Genomic DNA, 12,734 nt, shown 5'->3' with positions numbered 1-12,734 from the left:
ATGCTGTCAAGCTCACAAAAATTTACAAGTGAGATCATGAGAGGAGTGGGCTTGCTAATACTAACCCGAGATTCAGTATGGTACAAAAACTTTTTTGTTAGCTTCCTCCAGCTATTACCAAGATCTCTTCTCCTCCCCTTTATGGTTTCCCTATAGGAAGAACTGCCAATGAACACAGCAAAAGGAAACCGCCAGCACATTGTATGATGGCAGCTTTGAATACCGTATACTCAAATGAATCATATCAGAGTCTGTGTAGTTTGTAGTTGTTGTTATTGTTATTATTATCAGTGTATGGCATTATTATATTAGCCAGGAGACCACAATGCTATTTTAAAGTAGTAGTTTGACTGTCAATTTACCAGCTCTGTTGTAGAATATCCCAAGTGCACCACAGAAGGACAAGTTGGTTTCACACCAGAAAGAAAGACAATCAGCTCTTCCTGTGGTATCATGCATGGACTATCTCTTCCCGGAGCCATCTCACAAACAGGTGCCACCACAGGAAGGTTCAGAACCAGCAGGAATTTGACTGTCTGCACAGAGCACCAACTTGTTTCCACACCAAAGTGCCATGATGTATTTATCTACTCACATAGGACATGCCTTCGAACTGAGGTGAACAGAAGCTGAAGTGAATGATGTTAGCTCACCCTGATACGCAGTGCTAGAACTCAAATCTCTGGAGCAGAGACCATCTCCAGCATCATTAAGCCACTGAACCACTGTGACTCTGTCCATGTAGTGGGGAAGACAACTTCTCCATCTTAAGGCTGTTCCACATAACCTGCTAATCATAGACTGGAGATGCTTTAGCATTCATATTCAGAGAACAGGAATAACATATTTAACTTACATGACCCACCAAACAGGATTCCTGAATTCATATTTCCCTATTCTAGTTTTTAGATAGCCTTTGCTAACTTCTCTTCCATATTGGCTGCCGTTCCCTAGACTGTCAGGGTTTGGAGACATAGCAAGTGGAGGGTATGTCCTGGGCAGGGAGCAGTTCTTCAGCCATTATTTCTTCTACCAAACAGCAGCATTGCATGGGATTGGAGAAATATTAGGGGACAGGAAATTGGGAGTAGCTGAGAGCAGGGAAATGAGGTAGGTCTTTAGCTGACATAGTAATATCTGATTAGTGGTACTGCACTAATTCACTTATTGACACATGTCTAGCGGTCTTCTGTAAAATCTTCTTCGTTGCATATTCCTGCAAGTGCAGGGTCCACTTTTTGGATCATTGAACGCCACTTTGTACATTCATCTGTGTCTCCAAGGTGCAGGCCCGTAGCTTGCATTTCTTTGTTTATGGTGTCTTGCCATCTCTGTTTTGGATGCACATGAGGTCGCCGGCCATTGACTTTTAGTTGGTAGGCAGTCTTGGCCACGGTGGAAGGTGCTGCTCTCAGGACATGTCCATACCAGATGAGCCAGCCTTCTGTCATCTTCTCTATAATTGGTGCCATACCAAAATGTTGTCAAATGGTATCATTTGTGATGTGGTCAAGAAGGGAGATGCCTGATATCCAATGGAGCATTCGCATTTCCATGGCATGGAGATAGCTTTCGGTCCCTCTTGTGGCTGCCCAGCATTCAATGCCAAACAGTGCAACAGGGCAGATGGTTGTGTTGTAAATCTTAGATTTAAGACGGGTTGGCATGTGTCTGTCACATAACACACCAGTGAGTTCTCACCAACACATCCATGGTCTTCCATAAAATGACTGGATAAATTTCTAAATCCAATAAACAAACAAACAAACATCAGAACATCAGCACCTACAGATAAGGTGCTGCAGTGCTGAATTAGGGTGGAAGAATGCAACTTCACTCAAAAGATGGCAGAGAGTGGAGTGGGAGCTGGACTTTATTGTCAGTTCTCCAAGCCAGGTTCAGAGGATTGCTACCAAAAGAGCCATTCTCCTCATATCTGTCTCCCTCACTTTTCCTGCCACTTATAGATGCAGAAGTGTCAAGTGTCAACAACAGTGCAACTGAAGCTGGGATTTATGGGTGTTGCACAAAGAGAGAGAGAGAGAGAGAAAGAGAGAGAGAGAGATAGCTTCGATTACACTAATGAACCCATTATTTTGACTTCAAAAAAAAATCTATACCCTTTTATAGAGGCAGAAATAGGAGCATAGAAAGGAAGGAGGAAAGAAAACCAACCTTCCATGTTCTACTCCATGGGAATGGTGGCTAAGAAGCCTCTTCTCTCTTTTTCCCTTGCCACAGTTGAACAGAGGTGGGATAGAAGAATTTCTTTTGCTCTTTCACCCCACATTACAGCTGCACTTCCATGAGTCTGCTTTGCAGTCCCTGAGGGGAATAGGTGTTGTAAGTGCAGTCAGCATTTTTTTTAAGCTGGCATACTTTAATGCTGTTGGAGAGAAGAATCCTGATTCAGGAAATCAAAAAACCAATCAGATCATTTTTGAATAACATTTATTCTGCCTTGAGAAACTCTGGCTGGTATCCAAGATTTTTCTCTCTCGCATCAACTGATCTTCACAGTCTTCTAAAACAAGCTAGGTAAATGTGAATTAATACACAATTAAAAATTGAGTCAGTCCTGGTCCAGATCAAACCTTTCAAGCTTCTATATCATGGAGCATCTAATCATAATTCTCCAGAAAGTTCCCTGGCATACATAGTAAGGCAATAGATGTTTTTTATAGCTCTGTTTACCAGTTGATATTTCAGCTTCTTGCCTATAATATTGTAGAAAACAGAAGAACGGGGCTGGAAATGGGCGCCAAATCTTCCATGTCTTGTGCCCCTCAGAAGAGACCTTGGAGGTCTTCTAGTCCAGGGGTTGCCAACCTTTTGGACCTCAGGGACCACCACACTTATCATTTTAAATCCCACGGACCAGAGACCCTGGGAAAATCCCCCCCAAAAGTCTGCAGGAAAATTCCCCATCCCGTTTTCCTATCGATCGATCATTCTTTATTTGGGATCACAGGATACCATCTCCAGCTCTGTTCTCAGGGAGAGAGAGAGACTTTTGGCTTCATGCAAGGAAAGCAGCAGAAGCAGCAGAAATCTTTCTTTCTCTCCCCCAAACTCTGACAAAAATGAGTCTTTGCCGGTGCAACCTCTTGGAGCAGGATGCCTTGCAGGGTTCCAAAGACTCGTTTCTGGCGGAGTTTGGGGAAGAGAAAGAAACTTTTGCTGCTTTCCTTGCGTGCAGCCAAAAGCAGCAGAAGAAAGAAGCAGCCCGGTGGCCAGGCCAGGTGCGTGGGGCATGTGGGGCAAGTTACCCCCCTCCGCCCTTTCCCCCCTCCCCTCACTACCTCATGTTGTATGCAATGCAAGCGACACAATCCTTTTGTTCCCACGGGCCATGTGGGTGGCATAGCCTTGTGTTCCCGCGCAACCTGGAATAATTGTTTTGGAGGGTGCTTTGGGGGTGACATTTCTCTGCGGACCACCAAAATTTTCTCTCGGACCACCAGTGGTCCCCGGCCAACTGGATGGTGACCACTGTTCTAGTCCAACCTCCTGCTCAGGCAGGAAACCCTACATCATTTCAGACAAACGGTTATCCTGTCTCTTCTTAGAAACCGCCAGTGCTGGAGCACCCACAACTTCTAGAGGCGAGTTATTCCACTGATCAAGTTCTGTCAGGAAATTTCTCCTTAGTTCTAGCTGGTAGATGATATGCAGACATCAAAACTATTATGTTTCAATCCACCATCCAATTTGTTTAGCTCCTTTGCCACATTAGGTGACAGTAAATTACACTGGTTATGTATAAGTTGTGCAAATAAAACATTATTTTAATCAGTTTGGAATTTCTACAGAGATGCTTCATTTTGGACAAACACGTGACCTTATTTCAAGGCTGCAATATTTTTTTGGGGTGCTCAGGTTTTATTTTTTTTAAATATACTCTTAAAGAAATACCATATGTTGATTTGAAGGATTCTGAAAGTGCACAAGAACTACCATTAAAAAAAAAACTGTATATCTGCAGTCAGTTTTAACTGCAGCTTTTCTGTCTTTAAACCACAAATCAAAGGAGCCTTTCCACATAAAGTACTTTAAAAGGAATAAAGAACATAGAATAATAGAGTTGGAAGGGACTTGGAAGTCATCCAGCCCAACCCTCTGCTTGAGCAGGAGATCCTATACCATTTCAGACAAATGGGTGATCATATCATTTAAAAATTAGATACTGATCAACAGGAAAGATTACGAGAAGCAGAAGTTAAAATGTACTACTATCAACTATGGAATCTCACTAAGGATATTAGACCTGTTTCTCTCTTAGCTCAATATATTTCTCCCAGCTATTCTTGTGGGGGAAAATGTGTGAAAGGTCTCCTGGTTTCTAAATCAACACCTCATGCTCATTTTATTTGAGCCCATGAATTTTGACCCAATTAGTTTCATTTTTTTTTGATGACAGAAAATAAGATTGGTCCCTTCCTTGATACCTTTTGTCAGTGGGCCTGAGGACCCCATGTTTATTTGGAGTCGATCAAATGGCTTGTATAATCGTGTTTCTCACCATTGTAAAAGAGTTGGTGGGTGGTTTGGTTGTATATTATTGATTTTTAATGTATGCCACCTGGAATCACCATGTACGAGTTGGATGGCCATATACTGTAAATCTAATGCACTGGGTATCAGTCACTCAGTGGTGGGATTCAAAATTTTTTTACTACTGGTTCTGTGGATGTGGCTTGGTGGAGTGTGGCATGGCTTGGTGGGCATGGCTTGGTGGGCGTGGCAGAGGAAGGATACTGTAAAATCTCCATTCCCTCCACACTCCTGGGGGAAGGTTACTGCAAAATCCCATTCCCTCCCTACCCCACTAACCAGTTTTCCAGCTCCATTCTCCTGTGCAGGGCAACAAAAGAAGACCCAGCTGATCAGCTGGGACTCAGGAGGCAGAGAATCGATGGGGGCAGCGCCAGTCAGTGGTGGTATTTACTGGTTCTCCAAACTACTCAAAATTTCCACTACTGGTTCTCCAGAACTGGTCAGAACCTGCCGAATACCACCTCTGCTACCACTGCTTATACCAATTGGCAGTGGTTCTCCAGAATCATAGCTAAAAAGAGAGTGCCCCTTTAACTGCTGATATTTACAAATGACTCTCAAGCATTTGGCTTGCAAAACAAGTGTTCCTACTTCCTCTGGCAAAATCATTTCTGAATGTTTTGAAATAGGTTTGTACCCATCCTGGTCCTCTTCTATCCTTCCTGTTGTACATCTTTCTCTCATGCAAGTTTGGGCAATTTCCCATTTGGAAACATGTACATGATTAATTTCCGAAGAGGCAGGGATATATGGAGGCAACTATACATTGAATTTGCTTCCTGAATGCCCCCCTATGATTACTAAATCCAAAAGAGTCCTCAAATAGCTTTCCTCCTCCTGAGAAGCAACTCAGGGCCCTGCCTAGGCCAAAAAAATCATTCTTAATTGCAGTCTTATCAGAAGAAGAAAGTTAAACCAGGGTTGGATTTCTGAGTAGCCACATTTTAAAAAGTGGAAACAAAATGGATTTTAAACAAAGTTGAGAAAAGCTTAACTGCAGAGTGAAAAAAGTATCATAAAGAGGATGGACTTCCGGTTTGAGCTTCTTCAGCGACAGACCGAAACCTCGTCTCTGTAAGGCTTCGATCCGTGCTCGCCGCTGGAGCGCCCCGAGCCAGCTGGTTTTGGGGCTAAGCCACTCTGTAGAGGTGGTGAAGAGAGGGGAGACTGCCAGCAGGGTTGAGGATAGCCACATCTTTCCTCCCCAGCTGGCCATTATTCCCTTTCCCGAAGGCTGTTGCAGCAGTGGTCAGAAATGGCCACCACAAAGAAGAACTCGACCAGAAAAGAATGTGCAGGAGGAAGATAAGAAGAGAAAGTTTTGGTTGACCGGGTCAAACAGCAAAAGCAACAAATAAGGTACCCTGGAATTGAAACTGTTAAAAAACAATAACATTGTTCCCTAAGAAGATTTTTAAGCTGCGAAGGAGAGAGAAAAGGGAAAAGATTTGGTTTTCTCCTTTTTCTATACTGACAGCTAAGAGACTTAAGCAAGAAATTGGAAAAAAAAAATCCACTTTGACATCAATAGGCATTTAATGCTGAAAATAAAAAGTCAAAGGGATAATAAAGATTTCTGGATAATTAAAAGCTTTTGAAAACAGGAAAGGAGAGAAAAAGAATAAAAGGGTAGGATCTGGAAGGGAGGAGACTGCCTGGAATTAAAAAAGAACTTACAGCAAAATCTCAACAAGACTTCCAAAAGATACATTCTAACTGAAATATCGCAACAAAAACCCCAGGAAGAGAAAGTCGAAAAAGAAATAAGAAGATATAACTCGGGACTATCTGGATTAATTGATGATTTCTGGATTCTTGGTTATTGTTTTGAATGACTAAAATCAATCGGGTGGTTGTTTAAAACTTTTTAAAATGGCTCCACTTTTAGAAGAACTGAAAATGGAACTTAAAAAGTACAAAGAAGATGCACAAGAATGGAGAAGTTCTTTTGGTTTCGTATTTCAGTTTTTAGAAATGGAGATTTGGAATTATGAGAAACAACAAGAAATGCCTGCAGAACAAGAAGATTGCGACAAAGAAGAAGCCATCTTTAATGAACAAGTAATCTTAGATGGGGGGAAAAAGGAAAGGGGGGGGGGGAAGAGAATGGAAAGTTTAAGATTGGAAAAAACAACTCCAAAAAACGATAGAGTGAAAAATAACTATAAAATCAGAAAGCAACAGAAGAGAGAAATGCAGAAGAGAGAATTAGAAATAGAGAGACAAGGGGGTAAAAAGGGGAGGGAGAAGATGAGAGGGAAGAAAGAAAGGAAAAGAAGTTATAAAGGACAGAAGCAAAATATAGAGAAGCAGGGCATATTTAGAGATAATGGATGAAAACTTAATGGAAAAAGGGATTCTGCAAAGGTACATAAGATAGTATGGTTTTATTAGAAGCAGAAATAATTTTAGAAAATATGAAACAATGTATGATTAAAATGTCTGATAAAATAGCTATCGTGATTCAGTGGAATGCTTGTCAATAAATAAATGTAACAAAATGAATATTTAATGATTTACAAAACATAAGTGAAGAGAAATAAGGGAAAAATTAATTATGGAGATTATATGTGTCTTTAAGGAAGTATAATATTTAATTGAAAAGAAGTGTTAAAGATGTTCAGAATTTAATGATTATTAATCATAGAACTGAATTGGAATGGAATGAGGATTTATAATTACATATATTTATAATCCTTTTTTAAAAAGAATATAGTGTGTATTATAAGAATGTACCAAGCAGAATTCAATTGGAAGTTATGTATTATGTATTATATTGAAGGTCATAACCTTAAGGTATATATTGAAGTTTAAATAAGAATTGAATGGATGTAATTAAAAGATATAAAGGTGTCATACTCCAATTAGAAACTACAGGAGAAAATCTGTTTAATGAGAAAAGATAATATGAAATTGAAATGGAACAGACAAAAGTATAAATATAATGATTTGAATTGAGATGAGATAATCAAAATAAAATTGAGAAAATTAAAAGAGGGGGAAAACTATATAGAAAATGTAAAATAGTATAAGATATGGAACAGAATACAAAAAGGAGCATGAAATTGAGTTTTGTGTCTGTATAAAGAAGTTCAACCCGGGACCATGCTATTTTCAAAAAAGATGTTTTACTTGTATTTTGTATGTGTGAAAACCCAAATAAAACTTTATTAAAATAAAAAATAAAAAAGTATCATAAAGAGAACTTGAAAAGATATGAATATGTCTAATCTGAAAAAGACAGGGCAGACAGGTTATAGCTCAATATGTTGAAATGCCAAAGGTCCACACACTGAATATAGTAAGTAGACCAGCATTTCTCAACGTTGGCACCTTGCAGATGTATGGACTTCAAACTCCAGAATCTTCAAACTGCCATGGTTGAGAAACACTGCAATAGACCCTTGTCCTAGTCTAAAGATCTTTGAATGCAAGAGTTCAGTTTTTTTGTTGTCAACCAAACCAAGCCAATGCCTTAAAGGGGCCTGTGTTCTCTCCCTTGCTGGAAGTTCTTAGAGAAAGGCTAAGTACCAGTTTCCTAGGCATGCTACCCAATGGGTTTCTTACATTAAATGGGCTGGAAACATTATACCATATAGCTTTCAAGGCTCTAGAAATCAGTGCTGAGCATATCCACTGGAACCGGTGGAGAATATATCTGCAATATTGGGATCTGCTTCCTGTATAACCACAGGAAACTGGTGTTCAAACAGTTGAAATGGGTAGCCTTCATGTGCATTTATTCTGAGATCACTCATAATACGACTATGGGGAAAACTAATCAGTTTCTTTTCATGTATTATCAACATGGCAAAAGAAAAAATGTCTAAAGTTTCCCATCGTAGATGACATTAGTGGCTTCTGGTATAATCCCACAATGGTGCCACACTATAACAGAATAACCAAGTTGGGACCTTGGAAGACTTCTCATTCTCTAACTCCTTGCTGTAGTATGATCTAATTTGACTTTGGTTGAACCAGGGGTGGGGTTCTACCAGTTCACACCTATTCGCTAGAACCGGTTGTTAACATTCTAAGCAGTTCAAAGAACCGGTTGTTAGAAGAAATTACTGGCCTAATCCTGTAAGGAAGGCAGGAAGGAAACATTCTGGTGTTGCTTACAGAAACTGCCTCTCTGTTAACCCTTATTACATTCTTAGCAGGACTAGACTTCCTGTCTCTGGAACTTCTCTGGAGGTTTTTTCCCTCCTTTGCTGGTACTTTGCTTGTTTGTCAAAGTTACAATGGTACTGAATGGTACTGAAAAAAGTGACATGACCATTTTTCACACTTACGACTGTTGCAGCATCCCCACAGTCATGAGAGGCCAGGCGAGGAGATGCGTTCCTCAATGTGAGTGATATTGAGTTGGCCACACCCAGCCAATAACATGACCACCAAGCCATGTCCACTCAGACACATGACCACCAAGCCACACTCACCACCTAAGCCATGCCCACAGAACCAGTTGTTAAAAAATGGAATTCCACCCCTGGGTTGAATGTAGTGTGTAAATCCAGACAGATGTGGTTTATTAGGTAAAATATGTTGACAGTAGGAGAGTACATGTAATTCAGGGTTGAACTGTTGAGTTATTGGTTCTCTCTGAGTTTTGTGGTTTTCTTTCAGATCTTTCATTACCCAACTAGCTAACCTCAACACTGCTAGTCAGTGTGGGGGTTTACTTATTGCTTATATACAGTAACTTGCCCTGCCTGGCAACTCCACAATCACTAGTAGTGGTGAGGTTACCTAGTTGGGTAATGGATGTCTGCAAGCAAACAACCAAACTCAGGGAACACCAAGGACACCAAACTATGGTTAATTAAACCATGGCTTAGCATGATGGATTAATTCCATTTGGAGTTAGAAGCCACAATGTGCCTATCTTTTAAAAAAATCTTGATTGTCATTTTGCACAATAATAATTCTGTCTCAATACTGCACTTAGACTTAGTACCGCTTCACAGTGCTTTTCAGCACTCTCTAAGTGGTTTACAACATCAGCATGTTGCCCCCAAGAATCTCATTTTATTGTCCTTGGAAGGATGGAAAGCTGAGTCAACCTTGAGCTGGTCAGGATCGAACTCCTGGCAATGGGCAGAGTTAGCCTGCAATACTGCATTCTAATCACTGTGCCACCATGGCTCCTGGTGGTAAACCGTAAAGCAGAGACCATGCATCAGCACACTCCTCTGCCAGGAGGAGGGGGGCCATACTATGGATTATAGACATTAGGTTTGTGGAAAAACTGGTAGTAAAATGAGCCAGTGTCATCTGAAATCTTATTAATTGGTAGTGGTTAAAATGGAGTATTGCAGGCTTACTCTGCCCACAGGCAGGAGTTTAATCTTGATGGCACTGAAGGTTGAGTCGGCATTCCATCCAGAGGTGGTATTCAGCAGGTTCTGACCAGTTCTGGAGAACCGATAGCGGAAATTTTGAGTAGTTTGGAGAACCAGCAAATGCCACCTCTGACTGGAGATTTTACAGTATCCTTCCCCTGCCACGCCCACAGAACCGGTAGTAAAAAAAAAATGAACCCCATCACTGATTCCATCCTTCTGAAGTTAGGAAAATGTGGACCCAGATGGTTGGGGGCACTAAGCTGATGTTGTAAATTTCCCAGAGAGTACTGTAAAAACACTATGGAGCAGTATCTAAGTTTAAATGCTATTGCTATATTGCTATTATTGTTTTTGTTCATGGACCATTCTTCTTGGGGATTCCATTTAAGGGATCTACCTAGATTGGGTAATGAAATGTCTGCAAGAAAACAACCAACGACTCATTTCAACTTTGAGTGAAATATTGAACTGAAAATAATCTTTGTTGCAATCCCATTTAAAGCCTCAGCCCTGTTAATATCAGATTAGGGATAATTCAGTCATCTTCCTCTCACAAATGTTTCCCAGGAATTCAACCTATCATCCTCCCCTGTGATACCCTGTCTCTTTAGTCCCCAGCAAAATGAGAAAGATGGATCGATATTAGTTCTGGAACACAGCAGAGCAGCTCTTGCTGCAGTCTGCAGTGTGGGCTACCACTGACTCCAGTGCCCTCTTGTGGCACATACATTATTGGCTCCTACTCTTTTTGTAGTAAAAAAGGGGAAATCAATTATTCTAAAGCTAAAAATCCTGTACTAGGCCCTGATCTTAGTCTATTGCCAGCTTCTTTAAATCATTTAGCCTTACCCTATAAATCTAATGAAATATAGCGAAGTTGTTAACATTCACATTCAAGTACACTTACTGAAAATTTATCAGACTTTGGCCATGATCCAAAATGTATTTATCCTGTGCCAGAACTAAATGACTCCTTTGGTAGAGGTTAGAATAAACACAAGGGTCAGGTTCATGTCTGTCTTGTGGCCGATAGAAAGAAGCTCAGCTGCCAGAGACAATTCTTTATCAATTTTTTTAATGGTCTATTTTACGGGGATGTTGATATTGTGGATGATCACAATATCATCAAGATCTTTATTTAAACCTTTCAGTTGAAACAGTTTTAAATTATGGTGCAACTGACAAGTCATAATAACTGCAGCATTGAGATAGAAAATCTGAAAGTTATAATTTTCTATTCCATGGGCCAGAGTTTAATTTGAGTAGATTTAAGTTACAGGAACATACAGAATGTACAGAATAACAGAATAAGAGAATTGAGTTGGAAGGGACCTTGGAGGTCTTCTAGTCCAACCCTCTGTTCAGGCAGGGAATCAGGGGTAGGATTCTACAGGTTGGTACCTATTCGCTAGAACTGGTTGTTAACATTCTAAGCAGTTTGGAGAACCGGTTGTTAGAAGAAATTACTGGCCTAACACTGTAAGGAAGGCAGGAAGGAAACATTCTGGTGTTGCTTACAGAAACTGCCTCTCCGTTAACCCTTATTACATTCTTGGCAGGACTAGACTTCCTGTCTCTGGAACTTCTCTGGAGTTTTTTTCCCGCTCCTTTGCTGGTACTTTGCTTGTGTGGAGTGACCATTCAAAGTTACAATGGCACTGAAAAAAGTGACTTATAATCATTTTTCACACTTATGACTATTGCAGCATCCCCACAGTCACGAGAGGCCAGGCGAGGAGATGCATGCCTCGATGTGAGTGATGTTGAGTTGGCCATGCCCAGCCAGTCACATGACCACCAAACCACACCCACCAACCAAGCCACGCCCACAGAACCGGTTGTTAAAAAAATTGAATCCCACCCTTCCAGGGAACCCTATACCATTTCAGACAAATAGCTGTCCAGGCTTTTTTTTAAAAGCCTCCAATGACGAAATAGCCACAACTTCTGAAGGCAAAGCTGTTTCCCTGGTTAATTGTTCTCACTGTTAGGAAATTTCTCCTTAGTGTCTGTAGGTTGCTATAGTAGAATGTTTTAAGAAACACCCTGTTAGTAATAGCAGCTCAGCAATGGAGACAAATCTAGAAGTTTCCATCAGTGGTGGAATTCAAATTTTTTTACTACGAGTTCTGTGGGCGAGGCTTGGTGTGTGTGGTAGGGGAAGGATACTGTAAAATCTCCAGTCAGAGATGGTATTTTCCAGTTCTCTGAATTACTCAAAATTTCTGCTACTGGTTCTCCAGAACTGGTCAGAACCTGCTGAATACTACCTCTGGTTTCTATCATTGGATATCTTCTAGAAAATATTGGATTTCCTGCACTGAGGAAAACCCTTTGGATATTTGGAAGAGAAGGGATGAGTGCTGCATTAGATGGGCACCATGCAAAGTCCCCCTCGAACTCTTCAGTTCAGAGTTACCAATTCTCAGATGCCACTAAAAACTAACTTACTAGTTCATCTTTTCAATTTACTGTTTTCTCATCCATTCATTGCATTGGTCTTTGTGCTCTAATATTTAAGATAGCTTACTGCATATAATACCCAGTACTGCTCCTAATCTCCACTAGAGCATTTACAATGATGTAATCTCTCTTTCCCAAAAACTTTTTTAAACCATTCACTTTTCTCCAAACTGTTTGGCTCACATTCTTAGTTGCCTTTGCCAGCCACTGAAAACTAGGTAGATATCATTGCATTATTTATTTCTACATGCTCCTTGTAATTCTTGCCTCATCTGCTTCCCATTCTTTCCCACCTGACACATTATAGATTGTAAATTTCTGGAGGAAAAGGTGGCTTTTGCTCCAGCACTTCTATCCCACTAGAGG

Source organism: Pseudonaja textilis, chromosome 1, assembly GCF_049901715.1.
Source record: "Pseudonaja textilis isolate UNSWEBS1 chromosome 1, rPseTex1.2, whole genome shotgun sequence".
Lineage (NCBI taxonomy): Eukaryota > Metazoa > Chordata > Lepidosauria > Squamata > Elapidae > Pseudonaja > Pseudonaja textilis.
The sequence above is the reverse complement of the archived record's forward strand: the minus strand, read 5'-3'. Positions refer to the sequence as shown.